General features: G+C 37.2%; 1 non-coding gene across 1 annotated transcript; it reads right to left on the bottom strand.

Moving 5' to 3' along the window:
- Nucleotides 1-1,028: 1,028 nt before the first annotated feature.
- Nucleotides 1,029-1,101, bottom strand: Trnak-cuu. The gene has a single exon. It is a non-coding gene; the product is annotated as a tRNA-Lys (tRNA).
- Nucleotides 1,102-25,541: the final 24,440 nt, after the last annotated feature.

Raw genomic sequence — 25,541 nt, 5'->3', positions numbered from 1 at the left:
GAAGGTCGAGAACACTGTGTTAGAGTAATCTGCATACAAGGTCAAATATTTGGAAATAGGATACTGTGGTACTTAGTAATTCATATAGCACTGAAGAAATCAGGATGGAAGTTTGAATATATGTAAAACTCAGTAATTAAAATACTCATCAAAAAATTGTTGGAAGCTGGGCAGTGGTGGTGCATGTCTTTAAGCCCAGCACTTGGAAGGCAGAGGCAGGAGGATCTCTGTGAGTTCGAGGCCAGCATAGGCTACAGATTGAGTTCTAGGACAGGCACCATAGCTGCACAGAGAAACCCTGTCTTGAAAAAAAATTGTGGGATATATTTAAAGCAATACTTTGAGAGTATCTATAACGTTACATGTTTCCTTTTTGGAAAAAAGCTTGAATTTAATGAGGTATTATTCTTCTAGAGAAGGAAAAATGACAAATTTAAAGAAAGTAAATATATATATATATGTTTACTTCTATATATGTGTACACTATAGGCTAAGGGCATCAATAGAGATTTCTCAAAAGAAAGCATATAAATGCATATCAACCAAAATTAAAGCAGGAAGATACAAATGACTTTCACAGACCCATTACAAGCAATAAATTGGATGCTATAATCAAAAGCGTATTCTCTCAAAGAAAAGCCCAGCTTTGGGTTTTTAAATGCACATTCACACACACACATGCACATGTAATTACATACATGCAAACACACTTAATGATATGTAGTGGATAGCCAACCAAGCATTGGCCTGGAAGTTCCAACCCCCATTGAGGCTTCGGTAATGGTCACGCCCACAAGGCAAGGCGGAGGAGGAAGCGGAAGACCAAGGATCGGGAAGAGGTCTTGCGCTTGGTTCCCAGACACTGGACGCTGGATGTAGACCGAGCAGAGTTCTCCAGAGAACACCGCCGGACTGCGCAATACCTTTGCCAGACCCTGCAACCTACCCCTTCATTTGTAAGTTAGCCCACAAAATAAACCTCCCTTTTAACTATGTGGAGTGGCCTTAATAATTTCACCAATACCTGGCGCCCAACGTGGGGCCTGAACCCACGACCCTGAGATTAAGAGTCTCATGCTCTACCAACTGAGCTAGCCGGGCTTAAAATGATACAAGTGCACAACCCAGGCATATGGAAATAAATTAATATATAAATTAACACATTTCTACAAATCAGGTCTTCCTGAGTATATGGACACATGTACTTACTGACCACATTAGTCTTCATTTGTTTTGCTAATCATTTTTACAAAAATATGTTATGTTTTGTTGTTCTGTTGATTCTAATTTTTCTTGTATTGTTTTATTCCCAGTGTGGAGGGTTGTTTTGTTGACATGACCCATAGATAAATAGACAGATAGACATTTGAAGGTAATTCATAAACCACTTTTGTTGTTCATATTATTATTTTAATAAGGCCTTGCTATATAACCTACATTAGCCTAGAATTCTGAATGGTGTGGTTATATTTGGGAGCCACCATACTTAGCTACAATAAGCAAGTAGAAAGGAGAAACAGTCCCCATGCTGACACCTGTTCAATAAACTACCTCAAACTTCTCATAACATCTACCCTCCCTAACAGCCCTTGGTTATCCAATGTTTACTTTTAATTTTTTGTGTGTTTGTTTGTTTTTGTTTTTGTCTTTTTTAAATAACTTTCTAGGAAAAGGATACTGTGATCTGAAATTCCAGTCTTCCAAAATTTCACGTTAAGATCACAGTTCTTAGGTTGCAGATAAAGCTCTTAGGAAATCAATGTTAATAATGTCCCCATTATATCTAAAAAAGACCCCACAAAAATTACCTTCTGGTTCTATACTATGATGAAACATGAAAATCATTGCCTTCAAGGGACCAGGAAGTAGATTGTAAATCATCACTAGATGCTCCGGCATTTGGGTCTTTGACAGTCTCCAGAAAGTTGAGAAGTGAACTTGTTAATATTATTTGGTCAGTATTCCATTATTATATAAAATAACAATGAAAAAACAATGAAACAAACAAAAACTGTGCTTAGTTTCTCTCCTTGAGTCCAGATTTCTAAGAGTGAGAAGTTCCAGAATACATGGTTTTCTATTTCTAGGCTTCATTATTTTGATACACAGGAGCTTACCCTAGTCATGGTTTTTTATGTTTGTTTGTTTTTATAGCATTTAACCTATTTTCTTAGCAATAATTTAAAGTTAATAGGACTTTAACTCATCTGAGTCATTCAGAATTTCTTGCATCATGAAATTTGAAGATTTATTATTTCCTATACATGTAGATTCAACCCCCCAGTCTTATTTTTTTTATTATTATATTTGTGTTTCAATTTTATACATCAGCCATGGGTTTCCCCATCCTCACCCCCCCACCGTGCCCATCTCCATCTGCCCCCCATCCCCTCCCCTCCATTCCCACTTGTTCCAGGGCCAAGACTCCTGGAAGGATTCATTTAAACCTGGTGGATTCAGTCCAGGCAGGTCCAGTCCCCTCCTACCAGGCTGAGCAAAGTGTCCCTGTGTAAGCCCAAGGTTCCAAACAGACAGCTCATGCACTAAGGACAGCTCCTGGTCCCACAACCTGGATGACTCCCAAACAGTTCAAGCTATTCAACTGTCTCACTTATCCAGAGGGCCTGATCCATCTGGGGCCTCCACAGCCTCTGGTTCACAATTCATGTGTTCCCATTCGTTTGGCTATTTGTCTCTGTGCTTTTTCAAATCTTGGTCTCAACAATTCATGCTCTTACAGTCCCTCCTCTTTCTCAACAATTGGACTCCTGGAGATCCACTTGGGGCCGGGCTGAGGATCTCTGTATCCACTTCCATCAGCCATTGGATGAGAGCTCCAGCACGACTGCTAGAGTGTTTGGCCATCTGATCACCAGACTAGGTCAGATAAGGCCCTCCCTCGACCATTGCCAGCAGTCTACAGAGGATACATCACCTTGGATTTCTGGGGACCTCTCCAGCACTCTGCCTATTCCTGTTCTCATGTAGTCTTCATTCATCATGGTCCACTATTCCCTGCTCTCCCTTTCTGCTCCTGATCCAGTTGGGATCTCCTGCTCCCCCAAGCCTTCCCTCCCTCAAAACTTGCCCTTCATTACTCCCACTGTCATCCAGGTTGTTCATGTAGATCTCATCCATTTCTCTGTCATTGGTTGATCCCTGGGTCTTTCCTAGAGTCCCGTTTTCTAGGTAGCTTCCCTGGACTTTTGTAGCAGTCTAGTCATCTTTGTTTTACATCTAGTATCCTCCTATGAGTGAGTACATATGATGTTTGTCCTTCTGAGTCTGGGATACGTCACTCAGGATGATTTTTTCTAGATCCATCCATTTGCCTGCAAACCTCATGATGTCATTGTTTTTCTCTGCTGAGTAGTACTCCATTGTGTATATGTACCATATTTTCTTTATCCATTCTTCAGTTGAAGGGTATCTAGGTTGTTTCCAGGTTCTGGCTATTACAAACAATGCTGATATGAACATAGCTGAGCAAATGCCCTCGTGGTATGATTGAGCATTTCTTGGGTATATGCCCAAGAGTGCTACAGCTGGGTCTTGGGGGAGATGGATTCCCAATTTTCTAAGGAAGCGCCATATTGATTTCCAGCAGTGGAGGAGAGTTCCCCTTGCTCCACATCCTCTCCAGCATAAGCTGTCTTCTGTGTTTTTGATCTTAGCCATTCTGACAGGTGTAAAGTGGTATCTCAGAGTCATTTTGTTTTGCATTTCTGTGGTGGGTATTGTGTTCCCTGAAATATCGTGTGTTCCCCGAAATAAACATATCTGGGGTCAGAGAACAGATAGCCACTAGAACAGAGCCAGAAATGGTGGCTAGAAAATGGGAAGAGTAAGCCATAACAAGTTGGGCGGTGGTGGTACACACCTTTAATCCCAGCACTTGGGAGACAGAGCTAGCCAGATCTCTGAGTTCAAGGCCACTTTAGAAACAGCTAAGCATGGTGACCCACGCCTTTAATCCCAGGGAGTGGGGGCAGAAAGAAAAAGGTATATAAGGCATGAGGACCAGGAACTATAGAGGAAAAAGCATGTAGTTAGTTTAAGCTTTGGAGCAACACAGTTCAGCTGAGATTCATGTGGAAGAGGACTCAGAAGCTTCCAGCCTGAGGAAACAAGATCACCTGAGGAACTAGCAAGGTGAGATAGCTGTGGCTTGTTCTGCTTCTCTGATCTTCCAGTAATCACCCTGATACTGGCCTCAGGTCTGAGTTCATTAACAAGTACTTTTAAGATTCCCGCCACATCTTAAGATAAAAGAAGTAGATAACAAGCAGCCTGCCACGGCCATACAGTTTATAAGCAATATAAGTTTCTGTGTGCTTTCTTGGTTGGGTCTGAGTGACTGTGGGACTGGTGGGTAAGAGAGATTTGTCCTGACTGTGGGCCAGGCAGGAAAACTCTTAACTACAAATGGCGCCCAACTTGGGGCAAGAGTTTCCACCTAAAACCTGAGAAAAAAAGATTCTAAGATGGAGCTAAAAACAGCTTCCTAGTTGTCTCTCTCAAGTTAGCGGCAGCCTGCTGGTTTGAGCTACTATGGCGGGTTCCTGGCCTGTGCATCTGACCTGCAGTGAGGCGGGAATGAGGAATCTACAAGTGGCACTTTACTCTGCTGCGTGGTAGATTTAGCCTTTGCTAGTTTAAAAAAAAAAGTTTCTGGGCTATGCACTGCTTTGATAGAACTGCTTCTGATAGTTGATGGTACACATGGCTCCACACCCAGAGCCTGCAGTAAACTGTACCACCGCCATGTTGGGAAGCTGAGGTTGGTGGAGCCAGCAGCCACAGGGGAGTTTCAGTCATACGAAGATGAATATTACACAGAGAATCTGTTTTGCCTTGTCTTTGGGATTTCTAACTGCAGAGAAAGATTTGATCATAAAAGCTGTTGAGTTAAACAAATATGTAAATTTTAAAGGTAACTTGACTTCAAACTTTGGATATAAGGATATGTTGCTTTGGAAAAGAGTCTCTACTTTTGTTTCCACAGAAAGCCAGAGGCTGTGGATTTGTTCCAGATTAAGATACATCAGGTTTGATCAGCCAAGACCACCTGAAAGGTTTCCAATGACACCATTGCCCAGATGATCCAACATCCAGAATGGTTTCAAGGCAACTGGCTCAGAGGTTCACCCTAATGGACTACTCCATAATCCTAAAATTTTCTTTGTGTCCCCATAAGATACAGCGCCCCCTCCAGCAGGAAGAAGTAAGAGAAACTACGCCCACATTCCCAAAATTATCAAGCTGTCTTTGGAGATGGAATTGGCTCATTCCTTCTCTAAACCCAGACATATTGCTAAAAGAAAAGGTTAAGAGATTCTTGTGTCCCAAATCAGAAGAGCCCTCTGGTGTGGGACAGAGAAAAACCAATATTTTTCTTTAAATCAGGTTGATTATAAATGTGATCTCTTTCTAAAGAAGAAAAGGGGATATGATATAGATATGATAGGATGAAAGGGTAGATTAAGGAAGGAGCTTACTTCTAAAGAGCAACAACTTGTTTAAAATGTTTTACATTGGTATAGATTTTAGTCTATTGATACAAACTTAAAGTTAATTTTGTTATACTATGTATATATTTCTACTCGTGTTTAAGATATTGTGTTTCTATAGCTCATTTAAAATTGCAATGGATAATTAAAAATAGATTAATAACTGGTCATCTATGATAATCATACTCATAGCCATGTTAGTTAAGTCTTCTAGGTATACACAGAGATATTTCAGATAGACAGGTACTCTTCAAACACTTCAAAGGTCTATAGAATATGGCATTTAAAATATTTTTAAAATTTAGACTATCTGGACAGTGAGACATGTCTGCTCCTGGCAACACTGATTTACTTCAGAGATGGGGATGGGCATTGAAGACACTTCATATCTTATCTTCACCTTGGCAAAAATAGCTATTTGGGCAAGAAACTGTTCTTGCCTGGACTGCTTGATTAACTGGACATGCAGGACCCATAGAAAGGTGACCACTGAACTTTGCTTGAAAAATTGGTCCTTCAGGTTCCTGTTTCACAAAGGAAACTGCCAGACATTCTACAGGACACTGAGAAAAATAACCAAGAGACTCTAGCCCTGTGGGCTGAAGACAGATGCCCCAACTTTACAAAGGAACATTAGGTGACTGTCCAGGCTGCCAGCTGTCTCTGTCTATCCTGCAAGACTCCTGAAAAATGTTTGTTTACATCCTTCTCCCAGTTCTCAGGTAATATTATATCCTTATAAGGACTTTGATGTGGTTGAAGACTAGATAGTTATAATTTCCTCAGTTATAATACAAGATAAGTTAGATATAAAACCTTAGACTCACAAATATAAGATAGATAGGATATCTTCTTTAATATTGTAACTGTAATTCTTGCTAGATAATTGTTTTGCTATATGTAATTGTACTATGTAAAAGTTAAAGCCGTCCTTAAAAAAAAGAAAAGGGCAAGTGCTGTGGATATTGCTCTGTGTAAATAAAGTTCTGATTGGCCAGTGGCCAGGCAGGAAGTATAGGTGGGACAAGGAAGAGGAGAAGGCTGGGAAGTAGAAGGCTGGGGAGAGACACCACCAGCTGCCTCCAGGAGAAGCAACATGAAAAGACACTGGAAAGCCACATGCCATGTGGCAAAGTATAGATTAACAGAAATGGGTTAATTTAAGATTAAAGAAGTAGATAACAAGCAGCCTGCCATGGCCATACAGTTTATAAGCAATATAAGTTTCTGTGTGCTTTCTTGGTTGGGTCTGAGCGACTGTGGGACTGGAGGGTAAGAGAGATTTGTCCTGACTGTGGGCCAGGCAGGAAGACTCTTAACTACACATTTCCTAGATAATTAGGGATGTTGAGCAATTCCTTAAATGTCTTTCAGCCATTTGAACTTCCTCTGTGGAGAATTCTCTGTTTAGCTCTATAGCCCATTTCTTAATTGGACTGTTGGGCACTTTGATGTCTAATATCTTGAGTTCTTTATATATTCTGGATTTCAGCCCTCTGTCAGATGTGGGGTTGGTGAAGAACTTTTCCCATTCCACTTTGTCTTGATGACCATGTCCTTTGCTCTACAAAGGCTTCTCAGTTTCAACAGGTCCCATTGTTTGATTTTTTTCTCTCAGTGTCTGTGCTCCTGCTGTTATATTTAGAAAGTGATGTCTGGTGCCAATGCGTTCAAGACTACTTCCTACTTTCTCTTCTATCAGGATCAGAGTAACTGGATTTATGTTGAGGTCTTTGATCCACTTGGACTTAAGTTTTGTGCACGGTGACAGATATGGATTTATTTGCAGCCTTCTACACATTGACATCCAGTTATGCCAGCACCATTTGTTGAAGATGCTTTCTTTTTTCCATTGTACATTTTTGGCTTCTTTGTCAAAAATTATATGTTTATAGGTGTGCGGGTTAATGTCAGGGTCTTCAATTAGACTGCATTGGTCCACAAGTTGGTATTTATGCCAGTACCAAGCTGTTTTTATTACAGTAGCTCTATAGTAGAGCTTGAAGTCAGGAATTGTGATGCCTCCAGAGGTTGTTTTATTGTACAGGATTCTTTTTGCTGTCCTGGGTTTTTTGTTTTTCCATATGAAGTTGAGTATTGCTCTTTCCAGATCTGTGAAGAATTGTGTTGGTAATTTGATGGGGATTGCATTGAATCTGTAGATTGCTTTTGGTAAGATCACCATTTTTACTATGTTAGTCCTGCCTATCCATGAGCATGGGAGATCTTTCTATTTTCTGACATCTTCTTCAATTTCTTTTTTCAGGGACTTAAAACTTATGGGACACTATGAAAGCAGTGCTAAGAGGAAAATTCATAGCACTGAATGCCCACATAAAGAAGCTGGAGAAATCTCACACTAGTGACTTGACAGCACACCTGAAAGCCCTTGAACAGGAAGAAGCAAAGTCTCCCAGGAGGAAGAGACACCAGGAAATTATCAAATTGAGAGCTGAAATCATTAAAATAGGAATAAAGAGAACAATACAAAGGATTAATGAAACAAAGAGTTGGTTCTTTGGAAGAACAACAAGATAGACAAGCCCTTATCCAAACTAACCAAAAGACAGAAAGAGAGGAGCATCCAAATTAACAAAATCAGAAATGAAAAGGGGGACATAACAACAGACAATGAGGAAATCCAGAGAATCATCAGGTCATACTTCAAAAACCTCTGCTCCACAAACCTGGAAAATCTAAAAGAAATGGATAATTTTCTGGATAGGTACCACATACCTAAGTTAAATCATGACCAGATAAACCATTTAAATAGTCCAATAACCCCTAAGGAAATAGAATCAGTCATTAAAAGTCTCCCAACCAAAAAAAGCCCAGGACCAGATCGTTTCACTGCAGAATTCTACCAGATCTTCAAAGAAGACTTAAAATCAATCCCCCAGTCTTATCCCCGGCGCTGCAACAAACACCAACTATAGCCTTCTTTCCCCTATGCCTCTATCTCCTAAGGGTCAACAACTCACCTTTCCCCACCTCCGTTTCCCCACTTGGTCTCAGTGTCCTAGCCCAGACCACTGTGTGCTCCCCCAACTACCCCAACAGCCACTCCTCCCAGGGCAACAAATAGGCAGACCAACACTTGTACTGCTTCTGAGATCCAATCCACCCAGTTTCATCCCTAGCTCTGTAGCAAAAGACCTGATGCAAACTCTCTTTCCTCTCTGGTCTCATCCCCAAAGGAACAAAAAACTTTTCCCTCCAACCTTTCTTCCTCCAACTCATCCCAGTATGTCAGTCTCTAACACTTGCAGACATTCCCTGTGAACAAACCAGCTGAGTAGACCAGGGAACAGGCAACTCAGAAACATTACACAAATCCAGAGACAAAACAGAAACCAGCAAGAAAAAAAATCAACAAATAAAAACCAAGAAATCAGTACCTAGATCTTTAATTTGCCAAACCCAGATACCTAGTATTCAGCATAAACTGACATTCAGGAATCGTCAGGGAAATATATCTCTACTAGGGCCCAGCTATGCTACCACAGCCGTGCCTGGGTATTCCAACACAGCAGAAACACAAGAAAAGACCTGATAGCCTACTATATGAAGATGATAAAAGTCCATAAGGAGGAAGTAAATAAACCTCTTAAAGAAAGCCAAGAAAATATAAATAATTGAAGGAAATGAATACAACTTTTCAGTATCTGGAGAATTAAATGCAATCAATACAGAAAACTGAGGAAATTCTGGAAATAAAAAAAATAGGAATTTGAACAGGAACTACAGAGCAAGCTTCACCAACAGAATATGAGAAATAGAAGAAAGACTCTCAGTTATTGAAATAACCATAGAAGAAATAGATACATCTGTCTAAGAAAATGTTAAATCTAAAAACTTCCTAACACAAAACATCCAGGAAATTCGGGACACTATAAAAAGACAAAACCTAAGGATAGAAATAGAGAAAGAAAAGATTCTCAACTTGAAAACCTAGAAATGTTTTCAACAAAATCATTAAAGGAAAATTTCCTAACCTAAAGAAGGAATGTTTATAAAGTTGCAAGAAGCATACAGAAAAACGAATAGTTTTGGACAGAAAAGAAAGTCCCCTGGCCACATAATAGTCAAAACACTAAATACAGAAAAATGGAAATAACATAGATGCCCTTCAACAGAAGCATAGATAAAGAAAGTGTGGTACATTTACACAATGGAGTACTATTCAGGTATTAAAAAACTGATATCATCAAATTTGAAGGTAAATGGGTGGAACTAAAAATAAATCATCTTAAGTGGTCATCCAGAGTTAGAAAGTTACATCTGGTATGTGTTTATTTACAAGTGGATTATTAGCTGTTCAGCCAACAAGGAAGCTGCAATCTGTAGACTCAGAAAGGTTATGTAAGGGGAAGAGTCTGGAGGCAGGGAGATGCGGGGCTCTCTCTAGGAAGGGTAAATGAAATAATTTTTTCAAGTAGATTTGGGTGGGTATGGACAGGAAGGGGGGATCAGATTGGTGTGAAATGAGGCTGAGGTAGAGAGTGTATGGGGAGATGATTGGAATTAGAGTTGGGTCATTAGGGGGTGGTGTAGAAGCCTGTTCTTTTCTACTGAGAGTCTGAAAGTGAGTGGATACAAAGGGAGGAGAGGTGGGTAGGAACTGGGAAAAGTAGAGGTAGGGGAAACTATAATCAGGATATATTGTATTAGAAAACAAACTATTTTCAACACAAAGAAAAAACGAAAATAAGTAGAAAAAATATACCATGTTCCTTATATATGCATGTATTTTCTTCCTGAATGTATCCAGTGTACCACATGCATGCCTGGTACATTTAAGGGTTAGAAGAGGATACTGGATCTCCTACAATTAGAGTTACTGATAGTTGTGAGATGTCATGTAAATGCTGAGAACTGAACCCAGATCCTGTGGAAAAATAAATTGTGCTTTAATCACTGAACTGTCTCTACAGAATCTCCAAGAATTATGAGACTTGACGATTGTGTAACTATTATTCACACTTTATTTTGAACCAATAAGCTTACTCCATCATGTTATAGACTTTTCTAAATATAGGGCACCCATTCTGTGACAGAAAATGACCTGTGTCCATTGGTGCAACAATGGCAAGAGAGTTATATGGATAACTAACCTATTTCTGATTGGATACGAAACCCACTCCATAGAAAGGATTTCATGTCTGATACTATAATGCTGGTAAAAGAGACATAACTGGAAAGATCATAGCCCATTGGGGTAACCTACTCTTTTTGTTATGCTCAATAGTCATAATGGCAAACTATAGTCTATACATTTATGCTTAGAACCATAGATTTGTACTAGCTCCATTGTTCAGAGAAGTTTTTGTTTGTTTGTTTTAATCCTTTCTCTTTTGTGTGGTGGATAGTGATTAAGTCAGAAACTCGTAAGAGGTCAAAGTGTCTATTATAAGTAAGTCTGAGTTATCAGCTCTGGTTGTACCCTCTCTATCAACCTCTTCTCATTCAAGACTCAAAGAAATTTGTAGAAGAGTTTGTATAGAATGTTTTAGAGCAAGCAGATAGGGAGGAAAGCTAAAATAATGAGGTCTGAACATAATATTCCTGTTTAATGTATCAACTCATAGAGCTGTGTTTACTAGCTGAGGACTCACACAAAATTAAGTCAGTCAAAATTTTAGCATGAATGGAGGAAAGCTCCCTAATACCTCATTCCTATCAGAGAAAATATTTTCAGGTGATTATTGTTGAGGGAGGAAGACTCACTCATCTTTGGGGACATGACCTTTGGTGGTTTGTTGATGCTTCCATGAATAACCAAACACAAGTGCATATAGGCAGCACCAACTGGACTTGGAGATTTAATAATAAAATATAAAAGCTTTAAAAAATGACATAAACTTGGAAGGGAGATGTGGTGGGGCACTATGGCAAACTGGAGGAAGTTAGTTGTGGATACTTATAATTGAAATATATATTGGATACATTTATGACATTTTCAAATATGACATTTTAAAAAAGGGAACATAATACAGAGATGTACTAATGAGTAGAAACAGATTAATTTTCCTTGTAGAAACTAAAATAGAATAATATAAATAATATTAACTAACAAAATAAATGAAGAAAGAAAAACATATGTCATTATAGCATTCAAACAAGTGTAAATAAAGAACTGTCATGTGCTATAAGAAAGATGAACACTGAGTCTGAGGACAAATAGAGCTTCTGTTACCTGACTAGAGTGATAGAACAAGAAATCATCAAAGCATTGGCTATATTATATTTGGATCCAGTAATGAGAAAGGGTATGAATTACTCTTGAAACGACCAGAGAGTAGAAATTTGTAGGCTTACCATCCTCGTGTGAAAGTGTGGGGAAATTTGTGTGAGTCAGAAGGGTCTAATAAAAGTACACCTCTGCTATACTGTGGGTTCTTTTCTACTTCATCTCAGCAAGGTAAATTTATTAATAAAGTGAGTCACATAAATGACTAGGATAACATAGTTCACACAAAGCTATCTCACACAGTTCTATATCCTTTTTAATACATGTTATCTTTTGGGATCGGAATGCAGGTCTTTCAAACTGTCGTTCCCCTGACACTTTAACTTTTCCCTTTTAGCTATAACTGCTCTTAATCACGTCTAAAATGATTCTTTTTAAAAAGTTACTATCATTTTTTTTCAGTTATTTAAGTGGAAGCATTGTGTACTTACCCTTTATCTTTAAAAACATGTTTTCTAGGTGAATTTAAAATCTGAAATGAGTATTATATCCATGGGATAAAGGAGTAAATGTATGGTAGGAAATGTAAAATCAACATCTCTGTCACATTTGTACTTTGTACTATATGTTACTATGACAGTTGCTTTTATTAAACCTTATGACTTCCTTCAGTTTCAAAGTTTCCTTTTTCATATTATTTATTCTCTCACTTTCACATTGAGTGGAGAGTATACAAAGAACATTTATCAATATAGTTTGTTTTATTTAAAGGGTGATGTGTTGACACCTCAAAACTATCCGAATAGTGACATTAGATGTACCTGACCATAGGGCATCAGAATAAATGTTGAAATACTGAAAACTACTTGAAATATTTCCGTAAATGTTCAACATTACACACAAATTCAGTAAGTGCAGGCTGTGGGGAACCTGATGCCCATAGATACACTAGCTCAATGTTCAAGGTGCTCATAAACATTTAATTTACTTAAAAATTGTATTGTTTGTTTTCTTAAATTTCACTCTATAAGTAATTTATTGGTTTAAGATAAGTTTATGTTTATGTTTTTCAAAATGAAACCTGAACACAATATTTTAATTGTGTCCTTATATAATAGTGGTTAGGTTTAAGAAGTTAAATGGCTACATGTATGGATTTGAGTGGAAAAAAGGAATCATGTGATGACTTTGAGTCTATTTTATTCTTTACTGTTTAAATTAATATGACATGAAATTTATAAAATCATTGAAAGAACATGTTGCTAGAAATTGTTGTTATGAAATAGGAAAAAGACACATCAATTATAATGCCTATAACCTTTTGGAATATTTTTTAAAGTGAATACAGACTGGTCCCTTGTGAAAAAAACAGAGACCTGCTGGCTTTGGGAACTACTAGTTTGAGTTATATTACAAAGAATATATTATATATGACAAAAATGAGAGCTAAATTGGAGATTCAAATTAGATAATTGTCTTTACACAGGGGAAAATAAAGCATTCATATATACAATGGACACTAATGTGAATGGTAGAACATATCTTAGAATTACACTAACAGTGAAAACTTGGTTGCAAAGAGAACAGATTAATGAGAGAAAGCAATCTAGCAGTATTGTGTGTCAATAATGCCATGGAAGGACAGATCAATGAAGGAGAAGGAATCACCATTTACATATATCAAGGAATAGTAACTGGTGTTTTGAAGAAGTAACAGAGAAAAATGGAGTAGATGTCAGGGAGAAAGGAATATATGTTTGGGGGGCTACTTTGCTGGTTAACTTATTATAGTAAAGACTCCATATTTGTGTATATAATCAAGACCCATTATATGCCATTCTTGATTACATACAATATCATGTAGGTTATTTATACCTCAGTAAAAGAAACAAAATGTAAAAAAAAAGATAGAAGCATATAAGAAGTTTCTAAATTCAAGTAAAAGAAAGAAAAATTAAAAATATTCTTAGTTACATAACATGAATGGCAACTTGCTGAAAAAAGATAACAGTGTTTACATAGGGAGTGTTTATATGAGTGGGAGTTGAGGTTTCCATTTAATAATTGAAAATACTTAAGTATTAAATTTAATTTCTAAAATTATAAATTTTAGAAAATTCAGTGCAAGTGTTTGTATCACAGAGCTGTGGCTTGGGAACCCTCCAAGTCAAAAAGAAGGAGGATTGTAGACTTGAAGCCATTGAATCTCAGTATGATTGTCCCTCTGTATTGCCTGATATGGTCAGTTTCTCTGCATACATTTGTCCATGTGTGTGGCTCTGGCTCTCTTTCCACAAGTTTGGTGGTGAACCTGGTTCCTGACATCCCACTATATCTGAAAATAAAAATTCATTGTATGCAGGATATCTAATGGATAACAATGATCTATGAAAATAACAAAACTCAATAATGGCTTCATAGTTTACTTTACATAGTGAATGTTTGAAGTAGTTATTATTTGAGCTATGAAAGGCTCCATAAAACTGTTCCTCTGGAGGTAATAATTTACTTTGTCTTGGATTTCCCATATTGGGTTACAAATTAAATGCACCTGGTGAACTTTCTGCACAATTCATAACCTCCTGTAGAGAACAGTCATTTAAAATGTAGTGTTGGCCCTCTTTTTATTAAGAAATATTTTCCTAATAAATTGCAGCCATGGGTGGGAAACAAAACCATGTCATATTATATCTCTCACTTTAATACATTTGTAAGTCACTGGGTGAAATCACAACATTCAAATTTGGATTCATTTTGTCATAATGATAAACACAGTAGTCTAGCAATACTCTAAAGACAACCTAACACTGTTGACTGCAATTTGGATAGTGAGGTATAAAACTTCAATTCAGTGGTTCTAACCGAGTAAGGACTCATCCAGTATACTGTGTAAATATTTATATTAATTATCTCTATTAAATATGCATATAAGTCCTCATGTTCAATAACATTTGGCAAACACCTAGTTAACAAGATAAAGAAATGTCTTTATTGCAGGATTTTTTATCAAAAAGGCTTTCCTGAAGTCATTTGCAACCAAATCCCATATTCATGGAGCGTATTACAGGATTAGATATTACAAACTTAGATCCTACACTAATTCCAAGGTTGAGCAATCTGCAAATAATCTTTGTGACTTAAAAGCTTAAACTTTTACTAAAACCTCTATTTAATTGTCCTGTTTCCAGTTTCTTATTATGATTCATGATATGATAATCCAAAATTTTTTGCAATACTAATTGGCTTAACAAAAGACAAATTAATAATGCTCTGATTGTCAAGTAATTAATTTTCACAAATATTTGAATTTGTTTATGCTTTAAGAATCTGAAAAATGGCTATTATTTTATTTTATTTATTTCTATAGAATTTTCCTAGACTTTTTAAATTATTTTCTTGGCATATTGTTTCAGCTTTATGCCCTTTTACAACCATCTAATAAAAATATGCAAATTCTGAGATAAAGGTTATATAAATGATATTTGGAAATCTTTAATACATATCCATCATATACATTTTCCTTAGCATTAATATCAAATTATCACACAAATGGAGGCATCAAGCTGACTCAGTCAGTAAAGGGATTGTAATCAGGTATGACACTCTGAGCTCAATACTTCAAAACTATGTAGTAGGAGAGAACTGACTTCCACAAGATGTCCTATGATACATGAACACCAGTGAATGTCAGTGCTCATACACATTCATACACATGCTAAATATAGATATTTAATAAAATTTAATGTTTATAAAATGAAAAGAGTAGTCATATAAATGAAACTTTGAGTTGACTTCAAGAAAATTCATTCCTTAACAAAACAATGATGAAACCTAAATACACAGAATGCACCAGCCCACACTGAAGAAATGTTCCCTGTACATGGAGACTGCAGTTACACTGAGTCTTAGTTCCTCTCATCCTATGAGTGACTTCAGAGACTTTCTGACATTCTATATGTTTGATTCTTAAGAACTTTTACATATCCCCAGTACTTATGACACCTAAAGTGGATCCAATTGCTTCCTTCTAATTCTTCCTTGTATCTTACCTATCTATCTTAAGTAACTTCTATTAAATTTCTAATTAAAAGATACTAGTCAGGGCTAGTGAAAGAGCTTAGTCAGCCAGAGTTCCTGCCACTGTGCCTGAGGCCCTAAATATTATCACTGGCACAGATATAGCAGAAGGAATGGAGAACTAATTCCCCACACATTGTTTTGAGGTATATGTGTTCTCATTTGTGTCTGCCAGTGAGTCACCTCCATCCCCAACTAATGTGTGTGATATTTCTATAATATCAGTTAAGAAAATACAGAGAAACTCTATCTCAAAAGGAAGAAAGAAAGAAAGAAAGAAAGAAAGAAAGAAAGAAAGAAAGAAAGAAAGGAAGGAAGGAAGGAAGGAAGGAAGGAAGGAAGGAAGGAAGGAAGGAAGAAAATGTATCCAGTATTGTGGCAGTGGCATATGCCTTTAACCCAGTACTTGGGCAGAGCCAGGTGGATCTTTGTGAGTTCAAGGCCAACCTGGTCTACAGATCGAGTTCCAGGACAGCCATCAAAAGTATACAGAGAAACTCTGTCTCAGAAAATCAAATAAAAGAAAATGTATCCTTACATAAATACTTAGAACTGAAAGCTGTCCTCTTTAAATTGCTTGGAAACGAGTAATGGCTTAATATTAATAAATAAAAATAAAGCCTAATGTTGTACAACTGTATTAATGTCCTAGGGCTACAGTTTAATAAGACACTATAGCATAGGGAACTCAAAGCAATATAAATTTATTTTCTTGTCCTTTTTCTTTATTAAAATATAAATATAAAAATATATATTCACTAAATTTTATTCATACCAAACAGAAATATACCTGTAACACAAATCTTAAAAGTTCTTATTAATAATAACCATGGGGCAAATGCTGAGAGATCACAGAAACAGAACAAGCCACAGCTAACCTCATCTCACCAACTTCTCAGCCTACCTTGTTTCCTCAGACTGGAAGCCTCTGTGTCCTCATCCAAATAAATCTCCACTGAACTGCTGCTAATAGCCTAAATGCTTAAAAGTCTAGTTTCTGGTGCTCATGTCTTATATACCTTTCTGCTCCTTGCCATCACTCCCTGGGATTAAAGGCATGTGTCACCTTAAAGGCTGTTTCTAGTATGGCTTTGAACTCCCAGAGATCTGCATGGATCTCTGCCTTCAGTATGCTAGGATTAAAGGTGTGTGTGTGCCACCATTTTCTGGCCTCTATGTCTGTCTAGTGGCAGTTCTGTTCTCTGACTCCAGATAAGTTTATTAGGGTGCACAATATATTGGGGGATACAATATCACTATACTTCCATTTTTTGTCTAAAATAAAGAAGCTTATAACTAATACAAGAAAAACTATATCCAGTAAGTGTGTGTGTGGGTGTGTGTGTGTATACTATATACAGTCAAGTATTACATTAACAATGTCTAGTCCATTAACATTTGACAGATTCAGACAAAAAATTCATTACTTATCCTATTTAAAGTAGTTCTTTAAAAAAGTAGATTCAATAATCTTCCTTTTATCTTATTATATTCCCCATCTTATTTTTTTTTATATTTTGACTTTAAAACATAAATAAAAACTCTGGGTTGTCAGCGAAAAAAAAAGTTTCCAGTGAATTTCTATTAATAAGACTTTTACATAAACTTTAAATAATGCGTATCTCAAAATGTGTAACTTATATTAAATGCCAGTGTATTAGTCAGTGCTCTCTTAGTCACAGAATTTATAAAACACACACACAAACACACACACACATATATATATATATATATATATATATATATATATATATATATATATATATTTATTAGAATGACTTACAGGCTGAGTCCAACAATGGCTAGCTGTGAATGGAAAGTCCAAGAGTCCAGTAGTTGCTTAGTTTCTCAGTCCCACAAGGCTGGGTGCCTCAGCTGGTCTTCCATGTATGCTAGAATTCCAAAGAAGTAGACTTCAATGCCATTGAAGAATAGGATGTGCTTACAAGGCAAAGGAATGCAGGCAAAAGATGAACACACCTGCTTCCTTCTTCCATTGTCAGAAGATATGGCCAAGACTAAAGGTGTGCCTTCCAGCCTTAAGGTCTGGATTAAAGGTGTGTGTCATCCGGACTCAAGATCCAGATCAAAAGCATATTGTCTTCTTGCCTCAAAGTCCAGATCACAAGTATGCCCTCTATTTCTGGATTATACTTCATTTCAGATATAGTCAAGTTGACAACCAAAACTAGCCATCACAGATAGTATGCAGTATATGTATAATGAAATGTTACATGAGGAAAATAAAAGCTTCAAACACACACACACACACACACACACACACACTCACACTCACACTGACACTAATCCCTCAGAGAAAATAGCAATAAATAGAAATATAAAACGAAACAACAAAAAGGAATGAGAAAAGGAGAGACAGAGATGATAACAGCTGCCAGAACAGGGCATGCTGGAGTGTGAATGTAGTCTTTTTTTTTTTTTTAAGAAATTTTTATTCATTTTACATAACAAACAATGATCCCTCTCTTTCCTCCTCCCAACCCTCCAGCTCTCCCTCCCCAACCTGCCCTCAATTCCCTCCTACAACAAAGTGAGGCCTCCCGTGGGAAGTCAGCAGAGCCTGGTACTTTATGAGTTCAGACAGTTTGGTACAGTGAAGATGATGAAAGATAGTATTTGCAAGAACTAAGATCATTTATACTCCTATAGTTTACTTCAATGTAAGTGTACTGTTATAATCCCTTCCTATCATCATACTACATTGAACAAACTCTTGTTCTGGAAATTTAAACTTTCCAAATAATTTAATTGCAGCAACTTTCTGGAAGACTTCCCTTGGTAAGAAATATCAAGACCTAGTTTACATTCAGAGGCATTTGAATTGCTTGCCTCTTGATTTTTAAATCTTTTCTAACCAGCTGCAACATGGTTATTAATCTACCTTAACTAGGCCTCTTCATTGAATAGTTCCCTATAAATACAACCTCAGAATCTTAATAAATGCGTAAACATTGTCATTTACCTTCAGAAACGTAACTAATACTCTCTGTAGGTATATTATCTTACTGGAATTACTGTATTTTTATTTTAAAATAGGTTTTAATTTAAAAAATCTTACCTCATCCCCCTTTTCCTCTTTCTAACCCCTCCCAGTTACCCTCCCTTGAACTCTTCTCATGACCTCCATCTTGGAAATTGATGATCTCTTTTGAGTATTATTGCTGTATATATGACACACACACACACACACACACACACACACATACACACACATATATAGATACACACATATATATTTGTATGCGTTCACAAATATATCTATGTGCATGTTCACAAATATGTATTGTATGTATGTGTGTGTGTACAGATTAATGGGTACATTTGTGTTACTGATATGTGTATGGCTTCAGTGCTGACTACTGGGGATTGGACAACCAACAAGGGAGAGGCTAATTTTTCTTCTCTCAGCAGTCATTAGTTGCCTGTTGAGATGCTATGAAATTTCCCCTCTTCTATGTCAACATGTCCATTGAAATTGTTTTTATTCGAAACTTTTTATGAAACTATTTCTAAGAGAGACTGCTTCACAGCAGAATTCCTGTTACTTTGGCTCTTTCAAACTCTCAACTTTCTTTTCAACATTTTTTTTTGATTTTTTTTTCTGCATCACAGATACAGGGGGCCTCTCCACATTCTGTTGATCTCTAAGTGTGCTATTTTATATTCATTTAATATTATAAATAATACACGGAAGTGAATGTGAGTGTTTTTACTATTTATATACATATAAAAATTGACAGGATCTAGTGATGATGACTTCTTTATCCTAAAATGAAGATAAGTTAGTTAATTTCGGAGATTTGGGAGATCTTAGGATTTTTATATTGTTGTATGGTAAAGGTAGAACATGGGCAATCATTACTAAAATAATATATCCATAAATAGCTATTTTCCTCTGACCCATGCTTTTCTTATTTGCTATAAACATACAATTATATAAATATGCACATATATGTCCTTATCTTATTATGATAAAATAAATTCACTGATATTTTAATAATAGTTTTTTTTTTTCATGAGATTTTGTGAAATAGTGAGTGATGGTAAACTTGATAATAGTTTCTTGAATTAAACAATTCATGTTGTTACCTGTTCTGTCCATGCAGGCCCACAGAAGCTTTTATGTATGTATATGAGAGCTCTAACTGCATGTACACCTTTACACCAGAAGAGGGCATGAGATCCCACTATAGACAGTTGTGAGCCTGATGTGGTTGCTGGGAATTGAACTCAGGACCTCTGGGAGAACAGCCAGTGATCTTAACCACTGAGCCATCTCTCCAGCCCTCAGAAGATTTGATGGTAGAGAAAGTTCAGAAAATGCCAATCCTTACCTATCACACTATTCTTTTATGCAATGAAAACAAAATATTAACAAAAATTTAAAGGTTGAAAAAAATCATCTACACCGAAAAGCAAAATACATATCAACTCTTGAAGATAAGTTTGTCAAAATGATTAACTGCTTGCTTTTTCAGAAATGTTTGCTGGGGCTCAGTGAAGACAGTTGACTCCAAATTCCAGCTTGATAATTTTAACTCAATTAAAGAAATAACAAATTTTCTTTATTTTTGACAAAGTATCATATTGGTGTCCAGACAGGCTTTAGAATTTTGGGAATCTACCTACTTCATCCTCCTGGGTATTGGTCTGACATGGATCCTAGAACTTGCTGTTAGAAAATAAATGAATCTACCAGGTTGAGCTGAATCCCCAGGGGAGTCCTTGCCCTGGAGAAGAATAGGGGGTGGGCTAGGCGGAGGGCATGGGAGGAGAGCAGACAGGGAACTTTGTGGCTGATATGTAAAATTAAATCAAATTATAAAATAAAACAATACATGATTAAAAAAAGAAAATAAATGAATAAAACCTTCTATGGTACAATAAGTTATTACTTAACAAAGTAGAGAATCCACATGAATAAAGCATGAGATTATTTCTCAAAGAGGAATGAGTGACAAGCGTAAATTGAATATTTTCATTTTTCTCTTCTTCCTTTCTACTTCTTACCTCTTTCTCTTTCATTTATGTCTGGCAGCGATCTTCATTCCCACACTGATTCTTATTCTCTTTTTACAGATCTATCAAAGTGCTAAGAATCCTGTTATAAATTTGATGTTATTTGTGCTTGTTGTCTTAAAGCCACCAACATAGAGAAAAATTTCTCTGGTACCTCCTGGCCCTGTGGTTCCCACAGCCACTTACAAAATGATCACTCAGTGGCTTATATTAATTACAAACTATGGCCTATGGCTTCAGGTTCTTCTTAGCTAGCTCTTATAACTTAACCCATTTCTATTTACCTGTATGTTGCCATGTGGCCATGGCATTACCAGTTTGCTGGCATCTTGTTGCTCCTTGGGTGGTTGGCTGCTGTCTCTCTCACATTCCTTTCTTTTTCCTTTTCATCAGTTTGAATGTCCCACCTAACCTTATTCTGCCTTGCCATTGTCAAACATTTATCAACCAGTCAGAGCAACACATATTCACAGCATACAGAAAGACATCCCATAGCATTTTACCCTTTCCTGTCTAATAAAAAAGGAAGATTTTAATTTTAACATAGTAAAATTACATATAATAGAACAGTTATCAAGCAAAAATTGTAATTACAATATCTAGTCTTCTTGTATTTGACAAAATTTAAAGAATATATTCTATTATCTCCCCTATATTTGTGAGTCTAAAGATTCATATCTAGTTTATCTTTTATCATAACCAAGGAAAAGTATAATTATAACTGTTTAGTCTTCAACTACATCAAAGACCTCAGAAGGATATAATATTACCCAAGTAAACAGGAATTGCATTGCAAGTAACTTCCTTAATTCTAGAAATGACAGAGACATATGGCTGCTGTCGCGCCCGCCTCGACCAGCAAGGAAAACGCAACACCGAGCTCTTCTTTCAGCAGTTTATTCAGGAACCTTGAACAATCTTCTGACCCTGGGGGGAGCCCCCCAGGCCTAATAGCCTCTGGGTAGCCAACCCTAAACCGCCACATGGGCATCGTGGACAGGTCCAGCTATCCGGAAGCAAGCCAGATCCTAAAGCCAAGCCGAATATGGAGTTGTTTACTACCGAGAGTGCTCACCATCAGGAAGGTGGAAGGTGGAAGCCAGCACCATCTCTAGGGTGTGGCACGCAGCTCTCTACAGGCTGCCTAGACAGTCACCAAAAGTTCCTCTGTAACATTGGGGCATCTATCTTCAGCCTACAAGCCTAGCATCTCTTGCATAGCTTTCAAAGAAGAAGGAAATTTTAAAGACTCTTCTGCCCATTCTGGAAAATTTCTTCAGTTGCATGTCCCCATGTCTTGAAGAATATCTGGCAGTTTCTTCTGTGAAGCAGGAACCTAAAGGACCATTTTGCTTTGCAAAGTTCAGTGTTCACCTTTCTATGGGTCCTACATGTCCAGGTTGTACAGCACCCTGACAAGCAGTTGAGGCAAGGCCTCTATTTTTGTCTAGTGGCTAACTTTTGCCCCAAACAAGCAAACTTCATAATGAATGTTTTCAATGTCCATCATCCTCTTTGAAGTAATTGGTGCTTCTAGGAACAGATGTGTCTCATTGTCCAGAAAAGTCTAAGTTGTTAAAATATTTTAAATGCCATATTCTGTAGGTCTTTAAAGTATTTGAAGATTACCTACCTAATTAAAATATATCTTTGTATTCCTAAAAAGCTTAACTAACATGACTATAGATTTGACTATTAATTTGTATTTCTTAATTGTACATTATATTTTAAATGAGTTGCATAAATATAATATCTTAAACAAGAGTAAAAATTTTCATACTGTGTAACAAAAATAACTTTAAATTTGTATCAATAAACCCAAATCCAGAGCAATATAAAACATTTGAAACAAGTTGTAGCTCTGCAAAAGTAGATTCACTAATCTACCCTTTTATCCTATCATATCTATATCCCCTTTTCTTCTTTAGAAACACACTGTATTTGTAATCAACCACCTTTAAATAAAAATAAACATTTACAAACAATATTTTGGGAATTTGGATATAGCTTCTTATACAACTTCCTGCTGGTTGATGGCTCTGGCAATCTTATCCTGAGAAAATTAAGAATCATAGTTAAATCTAGGCTTTAATAGTCTGTGAGGTTGTGTCAACCTTTTAGGGGCTCTTGGTTTATCAAACCATATTAGCCTGGAAGTAATCCACAGGTTCTCATCTCCTGTGGAAACAAAAGCAGAACCTCTTTTTCAAAGTAACGTATTATTAGACACCAATTTTGAAGTCAAGATACCTTTAAAATATACATATTGAAGCCGGGCAGTGGTGGTGCACACCTGTAATCCCAGCACTTGGGAGGCAGAGGCAGGTGGATCTCTGTGAGTTCAAGGCTAGCCTGGTCTACAGAGCTAGTCCAGAACAGGCTCCAAAGCTACACAGAGAAACCCAGTATCGAAAAAAAACAATATATATATTAGTTGGAGAGCTTCTCTCCAGGTTCCACCAAGCCCCCATGGTCGGTCCCACAACCCATGTATAAAATAATCATACAGACACTTATATTATTTAAACTGTTTGGCCATTAGCTCAGGCCTACCATTGTCTAGCTCTTACTCTTATATTTAGCCCATTTCTGTTAGTCTATACTTTGCCACATGGCTTGTGGCTTACTGGTGTCTTTACATGTTGCATCTCATGGCAGCGGCTGGCAGTGTCTCCTCCCAGCCTTCCTGTTCCCAGCCTTCTCTTCCTTGTTCCGCCTACCTTATCCTTCCTGCCTGGCTACTGGCCAATCAGCACTTTATTTATACAGAGTGATATCCACAGCAATATTGGTTTAACTCAGCAGCCTTTACAATCAGATGTCTCCAGTTAAAAATCCCGAAGACAATATAATAATAGGTATTATCCAGATTCTTTGTTTAATTTTCATCTTTATGTGGCTTAACTTTTATATTACATTTACTCTTTCTTTAAAGACTTTATTTTTCAAAACTATCTGTTTCTTTATATAATTGTATATACTCCTATTCTTCCCTCTTCCAAGCCTATGTACATTTTTACACTCACTGTAAACTCTTGAGTTTTATTCAATCTGATTCTGTCTTGTGAATCTATAATCCTCCCCTGACCAGGATATATTTTAAACTGTTAAGCTGTGTGGTGATTTTAGCTGTTGACTCCACCTCCCTCACTCAGCTTCCCAATGTGGTGGAAGTACATTTACCACCAGCTCTGGAATCCATGATTACCACTGAGTATTTGATTCAATGGGTCTATGCTTCCATCCAGCAGTGTGTAGCCCAGAATCCCCCTTTTTTAAAATTTTGTCTGTACTAGAAAAAGCTAATTCCACCATGCAGTGTGCTACATGGCTTAGAGACACTTCTGTGTAGCACAGCAGGAATCCACCATGCTATAGATCAAGCCTACACACTGTGAATCCACCATACTGTAGCTCAAGCATGCATGCTGCAGTGTCTCTTTATCATGGCTTGCTTGAGACACACAACTAGGAAGCTGCTCTTGGTTCATTTTAGCACCCTGTTTTTAAAGATTACTCAGGTTTTGGGTGCGAAATTCTTGCTACCATATTAGGCACCAAATGTAGCTTTAAGTTTCTCTGGTTCCACCTGGCCTTGTGGTCCTGCAGCCACTTATAAAATAATTACTCAGGGGCTTATATTAGTCACAAAGTCTATGGCTTATGGCTTCACACTTTTGTTAAAACTTAGCTTAATCCATTTCTATTAATCTGTATGGCCACAGCATTATAGTGATATTTTATTTGTACTGAAATGTGATTTTATTTGTATATTAATAAAGTTGCTTTGGGGTCAGAGCAAGCCATAGAAGAAGCTGGGTGGTGGTGGCACATGCCTTTAATCCCAGCACTTGGGAGGCAGAGCTAGGCAGGATTTCTGTATGTTCAGTGATACAGCCAGCATGGCGACACATGCTTTTAATCTCAATACCAACCATAGAAGACCTGGAGGTTTGTACAGACAGGCAGTGATGAGGAGGTCATGTGGCTGGGTTTCCAACCAATGAAAAGGCAGAACAGAAAGTCTATCTATATGAAAGACAGAACACAGGAAGTAGCTCTCTTGTGGAGGGAAAGACAGAGCAGCCATGAAGGGTAAGGTTTTCAGCTCTCAGCTATTGCTCTGACCCCTTGGCTTTTAACTTTGCAATCGGCTTTGTGTTTCTTATTTAGCAAGATGGTTACATCTACATGGCATTACTGGTCTGTTGCCATCTTGTTGCTCCTTGGGCAGCTGGCTGGTGTCTCTCTCATTTTCCTTTCTTTTCCTCTCTCTTTATTTTGAATGTCCACCTAACCTTATTCTGCCTCATCATTGGCCAAACAGCTTTATTTATCAACAAATCAGAGGAACACATACTCACAGCATGCAGAAAGATATCCCATGGAACATCAACTACCTAACTCACTCACAGTCTAAATGGTCATAAAGAGTAAAGGGCTGCCAATACACGGCTGTTGATTTTGAAGATTGAGCACAGCTTATAGCAGAAAGGACTGACTTAGATAATGATGATCCCCCTTTAGTTCTCACAGGTCTAGTGCATGATTTTGTAACCACTGTGAAGTCATCCCTGCAACTGCACAGCTGTGCCTAGAAAGTGCTGTTTTCTCCTACCACCGTGGGCTTTTGAACTCTTTGTGTTACTCTGTAGTGATCTCTATGGAGGGTGAGTAATATAGATGTCCCATTTAGGGTTGAGTCTTCCACAGTCTTTTATTCT

The sequence above is a fragment of the Onychomys torridus genome, chromosome 6 (assembly GCF_903995425.1).
Source record: "Onychomys torridus chromosome 6, mOncTor1.1, whole genome shotgun sequence".
Lineage (NCBI taxonomy): Eukaryota > Metazoa > Chordata > Mammalia > Rodentia > Cricetidae > Onychomys > Onychomys torridus.
This window is presented reverse-complemented; position numbering and strand designations above follow the sequence as displayed.